The 22,615-nt window shown below is 40.4% G+C and overlaps 1 protein-coding gene across 3 annotated transcripts in view; it reads left to right on the top strand.

The window, feature by feature from the left end:
• Window positions 1-781: 781 nt before the first annotated feature.
• The window catches only part of INSC (INSC spindle orientation adaptor protein), a 108,478-nt gene continuing 86,644 nt past the window's right edge, over window positions 782-22,615 (top strand). The window contains exon 1 of one of the 3 annotated variants that reach the window (XM_088175672.1): window positions 782-1,010. The gene's annotated coding sequence lies outside the window, so the exon portion shown is untranslated. Of the gene's footprint in view, window positions 1,011-1,192; window positions 1,331-6,329; window positions 6,449-22,615 lie in introns of those variants that run through there. The other 2 variants (XM_088175673.1, XM_088175674.1) reach the window with 2 other exon arrangements.

The raw sequence follows: 22,615 nt of genomic DNA, 5'->3' as shown, positions 1-22,615 counted from the left end.
AGGCAGCAAGGACAAAAGTTCATCCTCCTCAGTGATGACAGAGTTTTGGGGAATTGAACTAAAAGCTTCCCTTCTGAGCAAAGTCTCAGATCTGAAGAGCTCCACGGATCACTGAGATTCAGAGTCAGCTTCCAGACTGTACAGTGGAAATGGCCATATTTTCTTTCTGATAGAATAGGAGCAAAAATTAAATGCAATAGAAGCCAAACATAATTTCCAAAGTATTTTTCCTACTCTGCAAAGCCAGAAGTTTAGAAGGTTTATTTTGTGAGACAGCAACAGGCAACATGTGAAATGCTTCTAAGGAAACACCTGTGTTGTGTAAAACCAGTAACATACCAGACATAACATGGGTGGTAAACCAAATTTTTAGTGTTCTGCATAATATCATTACAAATTTTTTTACTGAAATTATTTAATTAAAAAATATCAGCCTACATGTGTTGAAACTGTGTTGGAGTCCCACTGCTGACAGTAATTCTCTTTTAAAAGAAAAGGTTTTTACAAATTCCAGTAAACCACAGCTGGATTTTTAAATTCATTGAAAGTTTTTAATGTGTTTTTATATCAGACTGTATTGTAATGGAATTTTTATTTATCTCCAGATTTATCCAATTCCTCCTTTCTGGACTATCTTGCATTTATTAGGGTCTTTAATTACATTCCTCTACTAGCTGACCACTACAAAAATTGAAATCCTCACCACAAATCTGTAAAAATGTTTCCACTTGCACTGGGAGACAAAAATAGAATAATTCCATGTCTTTTTGGACGGATGCCTAGCTGAAACTATGCAGGGTTTGAGTGACAAGGGGATGTAGTCTTTGCTGAGAGCGCTTTCTTTAAGGTCCTTTTTAGTCCTCAGGAACATTTAAGTAGATGAATGAAGAGAGGATTTATGCTAGTTTCCCTTCATTTTTGTTAACTCTGCCTGCTTTTTTGTAACTTTTGTCTCCTGCAACAAAATCTTTTCAGCTCTTCAGGCTTGCTGAATATATAATCACAAGCTGGTAAGTAGTAACTTCAGAGAGTTTTGGGTTGAAATGGCACTCTATTCTTTTGTGTACAGCTGTGCTAGAGGAATAAAACCCCTTTGTGCAGATAAGGAAAAGCAGAATTATGTAAATGCTCAGTATTTGCCAGGGTTATAACTGTAAAGTGTAGTCTTTCAGTGGTGAATTAATACAGTTAACACATGGCTCAGCCTGAGAATGCAGTGGAGAGACTTTACTTGAGTAAGTTGGGAATTATTTTGCATTGGAGTGAGCTCTCCTCACTGTGCTGATCTGTTTCCCGGGGAATGTGGATGGGAGCTGACAAAGCACAGCAGGTAATTGGCTGCTTCAGCTGGGAAAGCAGAAAAAGGAGATTTGTTGGTATATACAGGAAGAAAATGAGGACAAATGGTAATGGCTCGTTGGGTGATAATGTCTGTCCATGGTGTTCTGAGGTGTCTGTGAGATTGAATCCATGCAGGCACTGTGCAAGGGCAGTGAGTGTGTAAAATGTGAAGTTTAGACAGATGATCAACTTTTTCTCGACTGCAACTTTCTTACACTTGGAATGTAAGACAGGAGGTGAATGTGTGTGATTTCTTCTGCTGTTCAGGGCTTGTGTTTCTCATTTCTGTGCTTCTACTTTATTTTGAGAGTTCATTTTATGTGAATGCTCTTATCTGATGTCCGTGGAAAGCGAAAATATCTCAGCCTTTAGGAACTTTTTTCTGTATTTTTAAACCTGGCGTATCCTGAGGCAAATATTTCCTCTTGGAAAGGGAAGGCTATTACTGGGTTAGGTGCTTTTTCTCAGCTGCACATGTGGCAGTTTCTACAGACAGACTGAAAAAAAAAAGCTGTAATGCTATATCTATGGTTTTTGTTTAAAGTGGTTTATGTCCAGGTAGGGAGGGGAAGTGTGTTGGCAGTGTAAAGACAGATGTGCCAGGTTTCTCCTAAAACAGGACCATTTTAATGGAAATCTTTTTTTTTTACCTGCTTTTCCTCTCCCTCCTCTCTTTATCTAAGTGACATGTTTTAAAGTCAAGGCTGATAGAATAACATCAAATCTTATTTAATTTTCATAACATTGTGTAAAACCCGCCACCTATCTGGGGTTTGATATTCCAGAAACCTATGCCTATGGGTAAATATGTGTGATGGATCTCACTGGAGCTGATTGACACAAGAATATAATCTTCACTTCAAAAATGTTTTGCAGTTTTATGTTGCAGAATTCCAGTCCTTGGACAGTTTGATTTTAATTTGTTTCCTGAGAATCTCACCAAGAAGGATGTACAATGTGTTGGATGTTGAAATTGTGCTGCATGTGTAGAAAGAGACAAAAATTAAATATTTTATGGGTTTGGTAGGTCTACATGGCTGTATGTAGGGAGAATACTTGGAAGACTGAAAAATAGATGATGCATCTTTAGCATTTTATTGTCTGTAACAAACAAAGATTTGTTTCCTCCCCTTTGGTAAAGAGGAAATCCAAGTGTTTCTTTGCTTCTTTTCTATGCCCTTGGACTCTTTGAGGTGGCTTTAAATTTTCATCAGTGTCATACGAGGTAAAATGTGTATTAAAGCATTAAGGGTAATGGGGTTAAGACATGCACTGTCTAATAAAAGAAATTAGTATTTTTTGGCAGTCATCCTTTGGCCTGTGTGATTTTTTTCCAAAGGGCACTGACATTGCTCCTGGTTTCTTCAGGACTGCCATTCTGTGTGTGGACATGCTTTTTACCCATTGACCTTTACTATTTATTTTCTTGAATGCCAAATACTTAACGTGTCATTTCTGGCAGAAAGTTCTGGTGATCAAAGAGGAAACAAAACAGGCTTGAAGCAGGTTGCTGGAAAGGCACACACAGGATGGCACAGCCATGGAAAGCTCTTTTTTTTTTTTTTTTTTTCCTGCAGGAGCTGCCTACCAGTCCTCATACAGACTCAATGAACACAGGAGGAAGCACATATTTTCCTGGGCCTGGAAAGCAAGTGTGCTCTCAGAGTGCAGGGTTTACTACCAGGATAATCAGCTAGAGTGGTGTGAGTGACTGCCTGCCAAATTTCTCTTGCCTCCTGTGTACCTGGCCCAATTAACTCCATTCTTCATTCTTCAGTCATCTCCCCAGGTAGCTACCTGGTTTTAATGGGCCATAAAACACATGGCAGTGGTCCATATGGAAATGTTTTGGGGTGTAGGGGGTGCCTCAGCCCTTTGTAGGGGTCTCTGAGAGTGTCAGAGGCAGCAGTGCTGTCCAAAAGGGAATTCAGAGGATGTACCTGCTCCTGGTTACTGATTCCTGGTTACTGGAAGAGTCTCTTTGGGTAATGCAGGTCATGAAATGAAAGCTGGATTAGTTTGGGAGGAGCCAGTGCAGTAACTTCAGCTAAGCACAAAGGGAAGAACTTCAGCTGGAATTAGATACCATTGTTCTTATCTCTTGAACAAGTTTTCTTCTTTTCTTCTGCAAAAATTAAGGGTTAAGCCAAACTTCTCAGATCCTGCCTTCCTTTGCATATTTCTGAGTATCCTTGAAATCCAGTTGCTCTTATGAGGACTGAGATTTGGAAAGTTGGATTTCGGACTCATATTTTTTCCTGGGAAAGTTGAGACATATTGGGATAATACACCTGCTCTGTGTCACTCTAAGTCATCTAGGAAATTTAGAATATTTTGTGAATTTAAACCTGCCCAGCTCTCCTGTCACACAGGAAAAACCTGTGGAATCAAATTTATTCTCAAACATGCTTTTTGCTTTTCAAACATTTTTGCACCTTCATCCTCAGTTAGGTCAAGGGACAAAACTCTTGTTTTGGTGGTCCTGAGCTCTGTCACATGGAGCTTCACGTGAAAATTTCTGATACCAGAATAATTCAGAGTTATTGAGAATATTTTTTTTTCTTCAGATCTAACAGAGACCAGGGAAAAGCCACTTCTAGAGAAATGATGCTGTTTTTATACTCTCACATCCCCAGACTCTGCACCCTGGCAGAGTCCCAGTATAATCAGTAGAGCCATGTTAATTTGGCTAGGAAAAGCCCTCATCATTTTATGTAAGTCATATCTACATGAAATAATAATAAAATCTATGAACTTGTATCATATAAGCATGCCTGGAGAGGGATGAGATTAAAACCAGAGGTGCTGGTATCTGTCAGATTATTTTAGTGACCTCTCCCTGCAACCCCAAAAATCACTGACTTATAGAACTATTAGGGAAACCCAGAATGGTGGTGGATCACTGACAATTCTGATGCTTTTTGTGCTCTTGGTTAGGAAGGAGTTAAAACCAGTTCTGGAAGTGAATTGAAATATTCAGAATTATCCAGAGGGGGCTGTGCTGATTGAGGCTGGACTTTACATTTTCTGCTGCTCTCCTGCTCTTAAATTGTGTAACAAACCCACTGGCTCTGGGGGCTCCCAAGGAATGGCTCACAACGAAGTGATTTGGTGCTGGTTTAGTCCAAGCAGTCTCAAAAGAAGTCAAAGTAATTTGGTGCTGGTTTAGCCCAAGCAGTCTCAAAAGCAGTCAAAGTGATTTGGTTTTGGCTCAGTCCAAGCAGTCTCAAAAGCAGTCAGGCCTGGCTCTGAGCTGGAGCACAGTCCCAGGCTGAGCTCAATCCTGCATTGCCCATGCCAGGCTGTCCAGCTCAGCTCCATGGGGAGCAGCCCCCACATGCTGGATTTTACTGGGTGTGTTGGCTGGCACACAGATGTGCTGCCCTGCTCAGTGCAGTGGAGCAGTGAAAATGTTTCACTGCTGGAATTTCAGCAGAACAAACACGAAAAGGAATAAAAATCAGAGCATCTGGGCAGCACAGGCTGTGTCTCCCATTATTAGGGGTTTGCACACAAGAGGACAGTCTCACCTTGTCTGAGGCAGGAATTCTGGCTCTGGCCAGGGTTTAAACCCCCATTTCTTTCCATAGCTGTGCACCAGACACCCCCTCTCCCAGCAGCTCAGTGAGGATCAATCTTCCTCCTCCAGGTTTTGCTGCCAAGGTCCCAGTGCTGCAGGGAAGTCATTCCCAGGGCTAGACCCAGAGAGGCAAAAGCAGGAGTGCTGAACAAACCTTGGCAGAGGCTGATCATGCCTTGGCTAAAGTCTTTATTCCTCTGGCCTGCTGAAGGTGTGCTGAGGGAGCCAGAGGACTCTGGTGCATGGTGCAGGAGTTCAAACTCAGCCACTGTGGCTGTGCCTGTTGTCTTATCCGCTCTTAAAATATGCCACCCCATGTTAATTATCCTTTTCACACACGTCAGAAGTGATGTTTGATTAATCAATAAGGATGTTTCAGGTGTTGCCTCTGATGCTGTGTCAGTCAGATGGTGACAGGGTGCAAGCTGTGCTCGCTGAGCCCTCACTGCAGCTGGAAACTGCACGACCCAGCTGGTGACAAGGCATAAAAACTTGCATTCAAAAGGTGTCTTGGAAGCATTTCTGGAGAACAAAACACATTTCAAGTAGTGCATTTCCAGCCAGCTAGGGGCTGCTTTAGTAATAGCTTTTCTGTTAGCTAATTTCTGTCCTTAGGAGGAAGTGGCTTCCTTCCTCTCTTCATTTAATTCCTTTGCCATGTTGACCTTCACCTGTGTGACTCGCTCCCTGAAATCCTCTCGGGAGGATCAGTGTCAGTTCTAATAAGCCAGCTGTCACTTTACACCAAACAGAAAGTAAAGTGTTCCATTTGTTAAATGGGCCAGGAGAACCTAGAGGCTTTTTCTACCATCCTCATTTTTTTTTTTTCCAGGGGAAAGTGTTTTACTTTGGCGTGCCTGAAAGTGCATAGAGCGGATTTGAAGCTGCAGATTTCAGTGTCTTGACTGAAGACTGCCATGAAAGGCTTTTCTTTATTTATCAGCTGTACTGAAACTGGATCAGAGTTACAGCACAGGGTCTGGGCACAATGAGTTTTCTTGTGTTTCCAGGCAGAAGATAAGGGATCCGCCGTGTCAGGAACACACTGGGAATTTCTTTCCTTTGGAAAGCTGCACAGGAAGACACAGGAAAAATGAGATTGTTACACTGAGCTCTTGGCTGCCGATGCAGGGTGCAACACTGCTTCTTGTTGGGAGTTTTGCCATTGACTTGATTGTGAGCAGGACAGCTTCTCTCTGTCCCAGCTGTTCATTTATTGCTCCCCTCTACTGCTTTGTGGTGCTGACAAGCACAGCCTGTGCCTCTCCACCAGCCTGCCCAGGTGGGTTTTATTTACACCTCCAACCATGGGAACTATTTGAGAGTGGAAGTGGAGTGCTGGATTTCTGTTCCTCTTACACTGTAGCTGCTGTCTGAATTCAGCAGCTTGTGGAGCACAGGTTTTAAATTGTGTTTGATAAATGTGAAATCAGTTCATGTCCCTGACTGAGCATCACTGGAGAGCACCTTGGGACAGGAGGAGGAGAGAGGAAGGCCATGGTTTTCTTCCATGAACCTGCAGGTTGTGTAAGTATGGCTGCTTCTGGGGCTTGGACTCTGTGCTGGGGATTTTGAGGCTGAAAAGAGAGCTGGATGTGTTAGATGAGGATGATAAAACATCACCCCCTGGCTCTGCAGCAGTTAGGTTTTGTGAAGCCAGCCCTGTTCCCAGGAAAGGTGGCCGTGCTCCTCAGGGCAGCTCAGAGCCTTTTGTTTGGAGGAGCCTCCACAGCACTGCAGCAATGTCCCACAGGCTGTGCCCTCCCTGTGGGCAGCATCCCAGGGGCTCTTCCAGCTTCTGTCACTGCTCTTCTTTGCCAACAGAGGCTAAGGGACAGCGAGGAGTGCCCGAGCTTGACCCTGGAGATGATCCTCTCTCCCTCCTGGCTGCACAAGTGGGGAGGGCAACTTGCCTCTTCTTCCTCTGGGCATTTCATTTGTCCTTGTCTAGTGATGTACATATGCTGGAGGCTTAGGGCCAAAACCTTTCTTTGTTAGCACCCGAATTTATACTCTAAGTGTTTGCAGTAACTGAAATAGGTATCTGAGAATGATCTCAGGATATTTGCATCTAGTCAAGTATCCAATACCCCACCCCTCAGCCTGACTGAGCTTTGAAGCTGTGTATATATGCTAAATATATATTTATTTTCTCTGTGTCTTCCCATGTGTGGGGAAATGCCTTAAAAAGTTCAAGTCTAGAACCCCGTGCTTGGCCCTGCAATAAGCAAACTGCAAACAGAGGGTTCTGGCTTTGTTTGTTCAGATTTTGTCTGGATTTTTTTTTTGATGTGTTGGCTAGATGTGTTCCTAAGGCTATGGCATGCAGAGAGTGGTGAAACTGATATTTAATAGCAGTTAATTTTTTTTTTTTTGCCCCCCTTGGTTCACTTCAAACAACTACAAAAGGGGGCTTACCTAATCTTTAGACCTCCCCAAAACTTCTGGCCATAGCAATATTGCACCTTAAACAAAGAACCTGGTAGCCATCAAGCCACACAGCTTTGAATAATTGACTTTCTCAACAACAGCTGAACTTTGTGGCTTTTCAAGTGAATGGAACTGGAGCCCACAGAATCATTGGCTGTTCAAGCCAGACAGGTGGGAAGCAGTGCTGGGTAATGAGCCAAAACTTTCTATATTAAAAAAAAAAAAAAAAGGATAGCTACATTTTCAAGAGGTCTAGGATTGAATTTATTTTAAATAAGAGTGACTATTTAAATGTATGACTATACAAACTTATATATGGAACCAACATCAGATAATCAGCCTGAAAAATGTGTAAGCAACAGATGTCTTTTAGCATGTGCTACTTGGATGTAAACCTAGAAAAACAAAATAGATTCTTTTATGATTAGATCCCATCATGTAAGGGAAGTCAAATAATTCATAGACTTGGTGTAGTTCCTTGCTGTTATAGTGGGAAATTAGGCAACACACAATTCAAAATATAGTTTAGACCTTTTATCTTTGATAAAGCTTGGTCTGTGCCCCTCGCTGTGGGTATGAGAACATTTGTTATTTAGGAAAGTGAAATGGTTCCTTGTGTAGGTACAGTTAATTCAGTATGAAACTGGGCCACTGAACACTTGTTGATGTTGAATCAGATTGTGATTTATGGACTCAGACTTCCTTCTGAACTTTTCATTACTTAGAGCCTGTCTAAGTGACAGTTTTTATCCCAGAACAAGAAGCCCATTTTGAGTGATACAGCACATTTTTCACACAGTGAGCCTATCCATTGCAGAACTTTGCCCTGTCCCAGATGTAGAGGTTTTACTATTTGTAGTCTGCATACATGAATTAAGAAAATTTTAGGTGTTCTTCTTAGCAACATGTGCTCTAGATGAGTTTAAAACCTTATAATCTTGGATATTAAAAAAACACCTCGGAGGAGCAGATTTAAAACATCAGCATCCTCAAATTGTCTCATTTAAAATATTCTCATTATTTTTGGCTGGAACACCACCTTACTCTCATCATGTGCATTGGTCTTTCTACAAGCCAGTTGTGAGAAATCTTTTCTGGCCAGAAAACTGCTTTTCTCTGTTCCATATGCTAAGGATTAACTGGCTTAGTAACTTCAGGACTGCATTTCCCTTTCCTAACTGTATTCCTCAAAAAAATGCTGTAGGTGGGAATCCATAGCAATCACTGAGTGTGATGGTCCTGAGTGTCCTGCTGCAGGGCCACCACCTGAGCAAAAGAGCAGAGCTCTGGGGAAATGAGTTACCACAAGAAAAGAAACAAAACCAAGCCCCAGCTGGCCAGACAGTCAACACTGGGTGGTTTGGTGAGGAAATCTAAATCACTGCTGTTCAAATTCAGTGTCGTTCTGAGATTAGTCATATGTTTGAAGCTGGGATAAATATTAAATATGCTTCCTGGTAAAGTGTCCTCTAAGCTTTCATTGCTTTTTTTTTTTTTCCCCCTCTACGAATGGAGAGGCAATTAACAGCCTCTGAAATGCAGGATTTGGAGAGAAAATTGTGATTATGTACTGTGTGTGCTAAACTAGCTCTGCATTTATGAGCTGCAACTGAGCTTGTAATGAATGACTTATCATAACTGGGCATTAATATTTGCATTGATTCCCACTTTGGAAGGTGAGGTGACTTGTTAATTAATTAATTTTTTTTCCCTGCTCAACTAGAAATAGGTGTGCATGTTAGCTGGGTTTATTTTCAGGGGGGAATAGAGTATGAAAAAAGAAGCTTGGCTCACAATTACTGTGTGAGTGGAAAATAAGTTCCCAAGTGTGTGTTAGGATTAATACAGCCAACACCTGTGAGAGCCTGTTTCAGTCAAGCAGCAGATGCTGAAAATTCCTTAGTAAATAATTTGGAGTTAGTATTCTTCTGAGTGTATAAATCTGTCATCTCCACCCCTTTCTTCTTTTAAGCCCCTCAGATCTGCTTTCCTTTTCTGTCTCTAAAATGACCCCCTAGACCTCACTGTGTGCTGGCCCAAAAAAGAGCACAACTTCCAATTGAGACCTTTGGAAAAAGCTGTGTGCAGCAGAGATTGTCTCCTGTTGGATCTTTAATCTCCAGCAAAAGCTGTGATTTATGCAATTATTTTCACAGTAGCACGTGTTGCAGGAAGGTCAATGATGAAAGAGGCCTGGGTGCTGCACACAGGTCCAAAATGATGTAACAGTAAATTGGAGTGCTGGTAAGTGTCTTGTTGGTTTGAAGGGTGGCAATGTGACAAAAATAGAGTTATTGTCTCAGTCTGAGTGTCATGGAGAGGGTTTTGTGCAGATGTGAAAGCAGAGAGAGGAAATGTTGTAAATTACCAGGACTACTGTGAAGTCCTTTGCTCACCTGTTAGTGTTGCTAATAAAGTAAAAAAGTGGCAAAACAATTTGGTCACAGTTATGAATGTGTCACTGCTGCATTTTTTTTTTAAACAAAAAATTGGACAAATACATAAAATAGTGAGGACTGAGGTGTTGCATCTCTTTCACTTTGAGAAGTTAAATTTCTAATGCTTCTGGATCCTCCATACTCCCATCATGGTGATGAGTGGAAGTCAAGCCACCACCTTAATTGTAATGCTGGTTTGAGCATGGTAATAATCAAGGTGAGGTTTGTTGAAGATGGACAGAAATGTTCTGGTTGCAGCACAGATCCTTGTCCAAACTAAAGTCAAAAGTGGAAGGCTGCTCCCTGGGTGCTAAGGATTGTTCTGTTACTGCAGAAATAGATGAGAGAGAAATTTAATTTTGTTATGAAATAGCTTCATTTAATTGTCTATAGGGAGCTATTGTAAGACAAAAAAAACGCAAAAGCCTTGTTCTAAAGGTGAAAGGAAGAGTGGGACTTCAGAATCCTATAAACTGCTTTCTAAAAAAGATCCTTCTCATAAACTGCAGAAAGTGAACACTATTCTGGTCTCTTTTGAATGATAACTTTTGGTGAGATGCAGTGCCAGGGCTCATGGACTGGTGCTCTGGTCCCACTAAAACCCCCCATGCACAGAAAAGGGAGCTGGTGGCACGATGTGACCCAGATCATGTCACTGCATTCAAGAATATTCTTTTCTTTGCCACGGTTCCTTGGTGGTTTCCATGGAGTAACAAACCATCTCAACGAGGTGTGCATTTCCCTAGAGTGAGTTTATTATTTCCCAAGCACCTGGTGGCAGATTGGGAATTATTTCTTTGCAGAAACTGGCAATCATGATTCAAGGAGAAGAGTTTGAGGTTTAATCAGGTTATTTGTACCTTGAGTTCCTCTTCATGGTTTCTGCCTTTATGATCCTAATCGACAGCTCTTACACTTAATAGCTCGAGATAATTTTGGTTTTTCTCTTGAGTCTTGCATGTTTCTGGACCCAGATAGGAAGTCTCATTATATATTTCTATTTTCAGAATTTTCCGTGCCATTCTCAAAACTTAAGCACAACAAGCTACATCACAAAATAATAGTAAATAAAACTTATTATAAACCAAACAAAAGTTTTGTGTAATATTGTGGATCTCTGTACCGTTTTGTCAAAGGCAGACTACAGTTTAATGGGCCTTCAAAAGAGAAAAATTAAATTAATCAGATCTAGTTCTATGGAAAAACAAGTGAGACACTTCTTATCACATGAATAAATTGCTCCTTTAAAAAATTGTTTTGCACCATTATGGTTTCAAGTACCATTTATGTAGTCTACTAATGAGAGGCCTCTGTAGCAGCTAACACACCAGGTATGGAAAAGGCTCAAAATTCACAGTTCCATTCAAAAGTGAATTCAGTGTGTCAGAAAGGAGAGGAGAAGGGGAAAAGAGTAAGGAACTAGAACTCTTTAATAATGATAACAGTGAACTCGCCTGGGGAGAAAAGTTTCTATGAAAGAATAATATATAAAGAGTTTTTCACACTGCCCCAAGGTTTTTTGTTAAAAATAAGTTCAAGATTTAGAAAGATTTTTTTCTGTTTAAAATACTTTTTTAAATTCTCTCTTCCCTCTCACAGCCTAGGCACCTCCAAAATAAATTGAAGGAATGGGCACAGGGGTAATTGGCTTGAAGAAAAGGAGATGGGGAGGCAAAAATGGAATAATATTGCTAAAAAAGGAAGTTGCTTGAAGGAAGCAACTGGCCCAAAAGCATTATCTGAACTTTCAGGGCTGGACGAGCTCAATTAATTGAGTAGTTGTTGCATATGCTAAATATAACTCTAGATTCTGGAGAAATAATGAAATGCAACTTTATGTGCCAAATCAATACGTTCATTACTTGCTGGGGATTTGATTCCATAAACAAAGTGCCCATGGGTGGAGATGAGATCATATCTGACATACCAGACAAACTCTGTCATGGCTCCAGGTCCCTGCAAAGCAATGCCTGACTCTGCAGTGCCTGCCTCCCTTTGACCTGCCTGATGGCTGGCAGTTTTGAAAAGAATATTTCAAGTTTGTGGATGTTTCTCCTTTTTTTAATTTTTTTTTTTTTTTTCCTTCCCAGAAAGCCCAAAGGCCCCAGGCCAGGGTCTTCATGGAGGGGAGACCTGTAGTTTGGCTGGCTCAACCTCTGATTTATTGAGGCTGGGCTGCTTTACAATTTCCAGTAAAAAACAAAAAAAGCACATTTGTGTCAAAGACTTTTTATTTTTATTTTGATCGCTGTGGAGTTTAACTGCCTCAAACTGGGGCCAGCCTTTGTTCTGTCTTGCAGTGAAGTAACCCTGGCATTTATGATAGCCTGCAATTACTGTGCAAGCTATCATTTTTCCATTCCAAAAGTTAGCATTTCTCCGTGCTGGCAGCATTATCTCAGATGCCACAGCTATGTGCATCCCCAGGAGGAGGAAATGGCTGTGGCACATCAGTGCTGTGGTGTGGCCAGTGCAGGGAAGGGTATTTTGGGGCTTTCTGTGATAAAGTGTTCGTGTGGAGCCAGCTTTTCCTAAGTGTCTGATGAGAAAAGTTAGTTCCCAGCACATACTGTAATGCCTTTTCCTAGAAGATTTGAGGCTGTTAATTCTCAAGTGGTTCAAACATATATTTAAGAAAGGTAAATGCGAGGTGTATTGGAGCAAAAACAAACTGGGGAAGACTCAAAATCCCATTTAGCCTTAGGCACACTTGAGAACATGATCCAGGAGACAAGAAGGACCAAAAAATGTTTCTAAGCAGGCGGTGGTCTCAGACATTTTAAAACAAATATGCAAGGAGACCACTTCCTACTGGAACTGCTAAAAGAGCAGATTGGCTGTGGCAGACCTGGAAAAACTGTGCTGTGCTTGATTTGTTTGCTCTGATTTGCTCTTTGGCTTCCTGGAATTTTTAGGGTTCAAGCTCAAATATGTGGCACCTACAAGCAGAGCAAGAATAAATCCCTACCTTGCCTTTTTGTCAGGGGTTTGCTATTTATTTTTTCAGGCAATATGCAGTCTGCATATGACACAGAGCACGTGGGAAGGCAGGGATTTCATCATTGATCTCAGATGAGCTGGGTTCCTGATGGCTTCAGTGCTCTGGAAACTGAGGGATATTTGCAGATGGATTTGGATTTATAAGATCTGCTGCAAAAATAGATGCAATTTTAACAAAACCTTTCACAAGAGGCATATAAATTCTTCTGCCTTTTACCAATGTATTAACTAGGGATGTTGAAAAGTTATGTCAATCTCTCCTTTGCCAGGAGCTGTGGGGGAGAACAATGTTACAGCCTTGGAGTATGACAGCTTCCTATTCTTGTAGGGTTAATCTTTCAGGTTAATTTTTTAATGAGTAACTTTTTACAAGTATGTAGATTAATTGTTTAGTATACAAATGTAGTACAAGATCACTGTTAGTTTATTTTTCTTTGGAGTTAACATAGAAGTAATTGTAACCACGTTCAAATGCTTTGACAGTTTGGTGTACTAGGATGGCCAAATATTTCAGTTTTTCTTTTTGCTCTTTCATGACTTTGAGGCAGCTGGTAAATGCTTCATTCTGCATAAAGGGCAGAATCAACTGTGTTTATTGCTCAACAATATAGTGTTGATTTGGTGAAGAAGAGATTAAAAAAACCCAGGGAAATACGATCCTAAAGCTTGGCTGACATAATTTCTGGCAGCATGTTTAATGTAGGAAGTTTTGTCTCCTCCTCCTTGGAGTTAGGACAGGCTTGTCTTGTGCTCAGCCTGCTTGTCCTGGTCTGTTCCATGGCTTTGCTCTCACCTGGTGGAGGGGAGGCTGCAGCCCCTTCCTGCTGCCCGAGAGAGACCACACACTGAGTTTATGTGGCTTCTGCTGTAATAAATCACATAAAGCAGCCACTCACTTGTAAAAGCTGACTCTGAGTTTTGTCTCAGTGGTGGTCTGAGCAGTGCTGGGACTCCGTGCACCTGTTGGGTATTAATAGGAGGAAAAGCTGTGTACAATTTAAAACTTATATTTTAAATGTTGTTGTTCTGGTTTGAAAGGCAGGAGCCTCTCTTTGAAATGGACAATGTAAACCCCCTCCTTGCAAGTTATTATGATTTTGAAATTAAGGGGCTCTGAGGCAAAGATATGGGATTAGGAATAACAGTTCTTTACTAGAAAAAATTAAAATAGAAATACAGTATTGCAAAGAAAAAACTCAGAACAATGCCAGAGTGAGAATCCCAGCTGCCCTGTCAGTCAGTCAGGGTTGGTGCAGTCCCATTCCATGGTGGCTGCATCCTCCTGCAGTGACAGATGTGGTTCTGCTGGAGCAGGGCTCCTGCACAAGGTGCAGTTTTCCTCCAAAGCTGCAGGGATGATGTGCAAGGCTCTGGTTTTCCTCTGGGATCCAGTGGGAAAAGGCTGCTCTGCTGTTCCAAATCTCCCCTTTGATCTGGGTAGGAAATGCTCGGCTCCTGCCCTGGCTGGAGCATCTCCCAATGGGATGATGGAATTTGATCAGCCCTGCCCTGGGACTGCATGGCCATGAACAGGAGAGCTGACACAGCGTTCCTGTGTTTGGACACTGTTTTTTTTCACAGATATGGAGCCCTTGGATCACCTCTTTTTACCAGAACTGGACAGTATGTGCACAGATGCTTTAGGGTATTGGTAAAAAATGAAACAAACTTGCATATAACCAAGGCTTCTGCCTTTATTTTGCATCCTTGTTCTCTTTTTTTTTTTTTCTCTAAAATATAAGCTAATTTGTATCTGAGCTTGAGTTGTGAGTTCATTGCTCCTTGTTCAACTTGGTATTCACAAGATCCTCTCCACTTGTGCTATTTTTTCTATGTGAATCCATGTTTTCTTTTGTAAGACCATCCTTTGCCTACAACTCTGTATTTTTGGTACAGTTTCTTCATTGAGACACAGATCTAAAGACTTGGTGGCTGTGAATTTTGTTTCTAGTATGGAACCTGTGAAGGTCTGTACAGCTCATTGCTGTGGCTCTTACTGTGTCATTGGAAATAGATTGCCAGCTACAATCTGTGTGTATTTAATTTGTCTAAAAAAATGTGTTGGCCAAATTTTCACATTTTGGAGTTATTCAATTTACCCTAATGGTCTTTAACAGAGAGTTATGTTCACACAGTAGAGGATAAAATAGACTGAATTTTTTTCTCCGAGCTATTAAATTTTTGAACTTGATGAGTCCCCATCTAGTTCAGAAAATGTAGGTTTTTGAGTGTGTCCAGTATTTCTAACAAATCTGGCAAGCAAGAGCTAGATTGAGGTTACTGGAAGATGAAGGAATAATGCAAAGATAGGAATGTGAAGAAGAACGTGATTATTTCTACAAGACAGAAATTTGCTTTATTTGACAAAGAACATGCTCAAACCTTAATGATTTGACTTTAATTTTACAAAGCATTTCAGCAGGTGTCAGGTTTAAACATGTGAGATTTTTCATTTTTTTTCATATGAGCATCCTTAAGTAGTTTGCTGGATTGGGATCCTGGCAAGACTGAAACCTTAAATATCTTTAAACATTTAACCATTAAGCAGCATAATTATATCAAGAATTTCTTTGGACTTGCAGCTTTTCCTTAAATTCTTAAACAGTTGTACTGTTTCCCTATTGGTAGCTCCTGTTTCTTTAAGAGCTTGAAAGAATTCTTTGGGTTTTATATTTAAGAGTCTAATTTTTCTTCTTATTAGATATGCAAACATGTTAAAAGAGCTTGGGAAAAAAAATGAATCAATAAGCCCCATAAAACTAATACTGATGAAAAATACACCTCTTGTAGAACTTTGAGGCTGTCCATAGAAAAAATTGCAGTCTTGTCAAGCAAACCATCACAGAGGAGGACTTGTTTTCTGGCCTGCCAAAAAAAAAAAAAAAAAAAAGAAAAAAGTGATCTTGAGAGCTGTATTTGCACTTAGTGTGGAGGCAAAGATGAAGCACATCTAGCAACAGCTCAGCTGAGCTCAGCTTATCTGAGCTGTAAGAACTCACACTTAACAGCAAAGCATCATAAATGATGGATTTGTTTCCCTACAGAACGAGTGCTGTTGAGCTTGATTCTGCTAATGTTTCATGATTGCATTACACACCTTTGTGTCTGCCTGCTGGTGATGCCTTTCTCTTTTCTGAAGTTTCATCGTGCTGTTCTTGTATATTGTTGAAGAAGGAATTGGGAGACTAGACTGGATAGCAAATAACAAATGCAATGCATTTTTCAAGAGGTGTTAGTTGTTTGCCAAAACTGGCTGAATTAAATGACTTTTTCAGCAAAGGACAGCATATGTTTATTTGGCTGATGAGAAAAGCTGAAGCAAGACTAGGAGAGTTCTCATGATTCAGGCACCAGGATCTGGGCTGTTCTTGCCCAGTTTGCACTATTGTAGCTTGCAGCTTTCCTGCTGTTCTTCTAAAACAGATTTTTACACATTGAGGGTCTCTCAAGGAAGGAGAACACAGCGATTTTTTCAGTCACAGTGGGTGTGTTCCAGCTGCAGGTTCTCTGTCTGCCCAGCTAATGAGTCTGCCTGAAGGAGATGGACTTGAGCAGTTTCCAATACTGCAAACTGGGCCAAGCAAGAAAACATAGAGGACATGATTTCAGAAAGAATTTACTTAATAGGAAAAAAAAAAAGAGATCTTTAAATGCAGATCTTTTGGAAATGAACACTATTGCTGCTCTTCCTCCAGCTGGATAGATTTAAACTTGTAATTACAGAAGCATATCAAATAAGCTGGCCCCTAAAATGTGATACTGCTTGCCTCAGTCACAAACCTGACTATTATTTTGAGGTTTTCCAAATGGTTTTCCAAAGGGATGAATTTGCCCTTTCATTTCTATCCCAAATATTTTAGTAATGAAACGTGATCTCAGCTTTCATTCCTTGTTCCAGTGGAAGAAAAAGGAGTTAAGTCTACTTTCAGCATGATGCCAATTGCTGGTTTATTATCTAAATGTGCAGGTAGGCCAATATTCACAGGAACTGTGAAATAAGTAGAAGCCTGCACCCTTCCTGGTGAGTCTATTAATTCAAAGATGGTCAATGGCTCTTGGAGCAGCTCTGTGACCTTAGATCTGCTAGTTTGTTCAGGTTACTGGAGGGGGAGCATGGGGAAGATGTAGCAATGTCTTGGGCAATATATGTATGTGGGTTTAAAAAATATATTTTTTTTGGTTTTTTTTCTTCGGGATAAATTTTTGCACTCAATGCAGTTTGAATGCCAAGTGTCTATGCAGGGTTAGAGCATTTCTTGCTCTGCAGGCTTGCAGCAGGCACAAATGCACTCAACAGTCCTACAGAGAACTTGAAAAAGTGGCTTGTGGGATAAATGCTTGTTTATTGGGATGGATTAAAAGACAGAAAAGCAAATGTCATGTCTAAGGTGTGCTGCTATGCTGTGTAAAACAAATTGAACTTTACATCTACATTGCATTAGTGTGCTGCCTTCTTTGCTGTTCACAATTTGTAATTTTGAAATATACTTTGAAGCCCTAATGTGAGCATTTCTTTAGTCACATAATTTGCAGGAACAGTTTATGGTTTGAAAGGAAAGGATTTTTTCTTATTCACTTTGTGGTTCATATCATTACTTTTTAAATTTCATGCACTTAAATGTGCTTGTAACTGTTACAGGATGAATGCCTGAATAAAAATCTCAGTCTTTGACTGGAAATTAACATTGCCTTCATTCACAGTGATAAGAATATCTGTTCTTTATTTTCCTTAAGTCAGATTATTTTAATTATGATAGTAATTAATATCTTTTTTGCTAATGAAATATCAGTTAATTTTAATTAGACATTTTGTGTGATCAAAGATGTTTTAGTACTCAGCTCACAGTAAATTGTTCCTAAATGCATGGATAAAGTTGCAGGATTTTTGTAAGAGCAGTTAAATGCTTTTCTGCTTTATGACATCTCCTCAAACAGTTTTGATTTAAAAATTATTCTTCATATATCTTATTTAATAGTGAAAGAAAATGGGTTTTTAAAACTGGGTTGGTATTGATAAATTCCTAATATTGGCAAAATATAAATTTCTATCCCATTGGGTCATGGAGTTTTAGACTGTGCTGATCTTACAGGAAAGCAGATTTTCATTTTTGCTCAGTGGTCCAATGCTGCAAAATAAAACCAGTGTACAAGGGACAGGAAGTGTAGCTTGAGTACACTGAATTTTCTGTGTGGAGCCAGAGTTGCTGCATTTTCCCTGCACTTTGCTGCCTTCCATATCCTGAATTCTTGTTCATTGCCCATTTCAGGGCAGAGTGTAAAAATTTCAGAGACAATAGAATAGATATAAACTTTACAATTACAATAATGGGCTACAGCAAAGTATTTTAGATCCCAATTCTCTAGAGCAAGGGGACTGAGCAATGTTTTCAGCTGCAATAATAAGGCACTGCTCCATGACTGCAATCCCTTATTGATATCCATGCTGTCCTCCAATAATACAGCAGCTGTTGATTCACTGTAGGTTTTATATTCATGATGAATCTATATTAAAACATTGTTTTACTTCAGAGAATTAGTTTCCTAGTTCCTATGTCAGCTTTGTTTATTCTGGAATTCATATTTCACCTAGAAAATGTGTGTTTTGTCAAATTTGGAAAACATTTGATTTTTGGTGATGCTTCTTAATTTGAAAATCTGCTCCTTTGAATCTGATCTGATCTGATCTCTTGAGGCTTTTTTTCTGCAGTATCTGCTTCATGAGATCTACTGACATGTGGAGGAAAAAAAATATTTGAAGACTTGTTCACTAGAATGAAAGGACCTGTTGGTAATTATCTGTCTTTGAAAGACAAATGGAATACCACTAACAGATTAAAACAGGTGGAAAATATCTACACACAAGAACTTTGCTGTAATCAGAAACAAAGCAGCAGGAAATATTGTGTGCAAGTCCTTGAGGGCTGGCTGGGCTATACACTTTCCCAAGCATTGTAACTGGGACAGCCAACCTGCTGAGAGTCAAGTGCATGAATAATTAAACCCAATTTGCTCTCAAAGATGACGATCTGAGGAATTTCCAAATGTTAACTTTCTTCATATAAAGAAACTACACTGCATGTAGGATTTGAGCATGCCTTTTCAGCCCGGGTTCAAGGCAGTTGGGAGATTTATTGTACCTGCAGTACAATCTTTTGAGTACTTGACCTTTGGGTATTTCATTTTTTTCTGGCTCCTGTTTGTTACAGGCCAGGTAAAGGTGTTTCAGGATGGGTGGTTGATTATTTTCTTTAAAAAGCAGCATTTATTATGTGTCACAAAAAAAAAATCATTTTGATGTAGCGTGGTGGGGCAGGCAGGTGAAAGGATTGACATCAGTCCCTGCCAGAGCAGTGCCAGACTGAAATGTGTGCTCTTGATTTTTTGTCTTTATCAGTGCCAGTTCACCACATTGATGTGCAAACTCTTAAGAGGCAAAAGGCAGCTCCTGGGAGCCTGCAGCCAGTAATCCCAGGTCAGGCTGAGGCCTGTGGTTATATTTTCTTTTAGAGTTGTGGTATTTAATGTCAGTCTTTATCTTGGAGCTGAAGAGTCAGTGTATTGGATTCTGGAGCTCTTCTTTCAAAGACAGCACTGAAAGGACAATTTTGCCTCTTGCCAGTTGGAAGAAGCTTTGGTTTGGGTTTGTTTCTAAGATTTTTTTTTTTCCTTCCTAACAGAAGAAAAATGAACAGAAAACAGAATAAAAAGGTTAGGCATTCTATCCTGAGCAGGAAACTTTGGTTTTCTTGGCTGCCTGTGTCAGCTAGCCACCAGGACATATTGCATCAGGATGTAGATGTGCTAGAGATTGCATTTAGTAGTGTGAAGAGAGTGATGTGGCTGCTGTAGTCCCTCTACACAAAATATTTGCAATTACCCATGAAATCCCACCAGAAAGGTCTGAGTGGCTGCAATAGCTCCACTGAGAAAAGGCAGAAAGTGAGCTTGAAACACTCTGTGAAGTGATTTTTTGCATTTTTGATGTATTGTGTCTTAAGAAACACACTTTGATTTTTCGAGATCTGATTTCTGTCCCTTACAGTTTGTCTTTGCTCTCTCACACAGCCCACAGCTATTCTGCCAAATGAAAATGAGAAAATATACTAACTGTGTCAGGGCTGGGGAAGTGGTTTGTTTATAAATGGTGACCATATGAAACCTATAAATGCTGATACCAAAACTATAGTTGATTATACGGATGTGGGCCCTGGAAAAAGAAAAATGGGGCCTGTTTGCTTGCTGAAGGGAAAATCTTGTTGCTACTTAGGCTTTTTGCCAAGGCACAGCTGAAACAAGGTTATTTTAGGTGTGTGTTGTGTGGGAGCTTTTTGTCCCTTCGATTTTTGTGTAAGTTCTTGTATGAACAGGGCTATGAACAAAGAGCAGGTCTTGTCTGGTTTCTCATTTTCATGGATTTGCAGCTGAAGAGGTGAGTGCATGCTTTGACAACTGGGACAGGGCTCCCTGACGTGGCTGCAGTGGGGTGTGGGACACAAAACTCTGGAGTGATGGAATCCTCAGAGCTCTGTCCCCTCTGCCTTCTCCAAGTGTCCAAACTCTCCAGCAGGGACCTTCTTGCCAGCCCTGAGGCAGAGCAGCTCTTTAACATAAACACATTTATTTAACAGAAACATATTTAGCACTGCTTCTCACCCTGGGGAAATGTAGATCTGGGAATGTGAAGTGGATAAAAGGCTGGAGGTGGATTTCCCCAGAAATATTAGGATAAGGTATTGATGGCACTGTTAAACACCAGTGTAGAGTCAGTGAGGTGCAGAGCTGTACATCCATCTCTCAAACTGAGATTTGCTGTGAAATTCTGTCATCCTTCTAACTTATAAGGTATAAAGTTTAATATTTCTATACTCATGTTGTTGTTTTTTTACTCGGGACCTTTGTTTTGATGTAAGCTACAAAATCAGTTAATCAATAGATTTTCTTTAAAGGAAAAAGCAGTGATGAATATTCAGTAGTTGTAAAAATGCTCTTGAGATTGCCATCTAATAGAGGTGAAGTAAAAAATGGAAGCTGATTAGAAGTCCAGAAAATGGGATATTCATCTATTTATAGGAATTTGAGTCTTTACATGCCAGATTTTATAATTTAGTGTTTGGAACACCCTTGATTTTAAGCACTTCTGGAAAAATCATTAAATGAAGGAAAAGTAAGAGGAACTTTAAAAGAGCCAAATTATGTTGATTTACAAAAGAAAAATGCAGCCAACATGAATTGCAAGGTATAACACTGTGCTGTGTCTGAAATGTGCTCTCATCATTGCTGACACATTGTCCCATGCCAGGGACTCACTGTCTCCAGCACAGGCTGATGTCCTAAGCAGGAGATGCAATGGCATCTTCATTTCCATGCTCATTTTCAATGAAAGTGCCTCCCCAGAGCAGCTTTTTCTTTTATATCTCTTTTCTTGCATTCTTTTTGTATTTGAATGCTCTTGCCTCTCCCATTTCTAACTCTTGTCCTTTGGAGAATATTTGTAGGTCTTGTGAAATGAAGGTGGCCTTTGGTTGCTGTGAAAATGTAAAAAAAAAAAAAAAAAATTTCTGGCCTTCCACTTCTATGGAGATATATTTAACAGCTCCTGACATTGTGGGAGACCTGGAAACCCTCAGGGAGTTGTTGGACCCTGTGTTTGGTTATATTAAAAATACTCTGCATATAATTTTTTAAACCTAAACATGTACAAATTATGAAATTAAGGGCTCTTATAGGGTGACATAATCAACACCACATGTGGAAATGTTGCCTGGTTTTATTTATCCAAGTATTACTATAGCTGAAAAACAATGACAAGGGGTTTGGGGTGGGTTGGGGGAAGGCTCAAAACAAAACTAAGCAAAGGTTGATGTTATGTGAGCAGAGCTGGGCTGCTCGTGTCACTGTTCATGGTGCTGCTGTCCAGTGATGTGTGTGCCTGGCCCTGCCCCTAAATTGTGATGTTGGTGCAAATTCAGTGCACCTGCCCAAGGTGGAGTCAACTTGCACGCTGTGTTTGGGTATCATTTCACTTCCATGTGAAGGATGCTTTGTAAATCACACAAATCAGGTCCATTGGCCAGTGACTCATCCTGGGCCAAATCATTCCTTCCCATCCCCGTTCCTGTGTTTCCTTGGCAGCAGCATGGCCACGTTATCAGCCCAGCCTGGCTGGGCTGTCCCTGCTGGGGGGAGCAGCTCATGGAGCTGCTCCTGGCCCAGGGCAAGGGAAGGTTTCTCCCTGAAGAGCTCAGGGGAAAACTCAGCACTGGCTCCCCCTGCCTCCTCCACTTTAGTGCCTTCTAATTTTTTGCTATTCTGAGCAGCTGCTCAGAATCTGAGCAGAAATTTTGTACACCCAATATTCAGTATTTAATACTGCAGGGCGTAGTTTTGATGCGTAGCAATTTTAGTGGCAATGTACCTTGAAAGTTTCAGTTCCTCTGAACTTTCCTGTTTGTCTGTCTGGGGGAATTTTGGAACTAGAAAATTAGAAATGTTGGCTATTTGGTGTAGAGAAGTCTATTTTGGTGAATTAAATTTTTAAAAGTGTGGATCCAAATTCACGTTGTCCTTGCGCTTTGTCATCTGTGGTTTAGATTTCCTTTTAATTATTTAGCCTTCCTGTGTGACTTTAATTGCCACACAAAGTGTTTTCACTCCTCTTATCTACTAGACGAAAACTGGTTTGAAGTTGATTTTAATACCTTTCATGCAGGTGATTTTTTTATTTTTTTTTTGTGGAAATTAGCTGTAGAATGTTTCAGAGGTTCATCACAGGTTTAAAGGATTTAAGTCCAAGCTGTTTCCTTTTGCAGCAGAGGGAATGTCAGCA

Source organism: Sturnus vulgaris, chromosome 18, assembly GCF_052056855.1.
Source record: "Sturnus vulgaris isolate bStuVul1 chromosome 18, bStuVul1.hap1, whole genome shotgun sequence".
Lineage (NCBI taxonomy): Eukaryota > Metazoa > Chordata > Aves > Passeriformes > Sturnidae > Sturnus > Sturnus vulgaris.
Note: the sequence above shows the minus strand (reverse complement) of the source record. Positions and strands in the feature narration are given on the sequence as shown.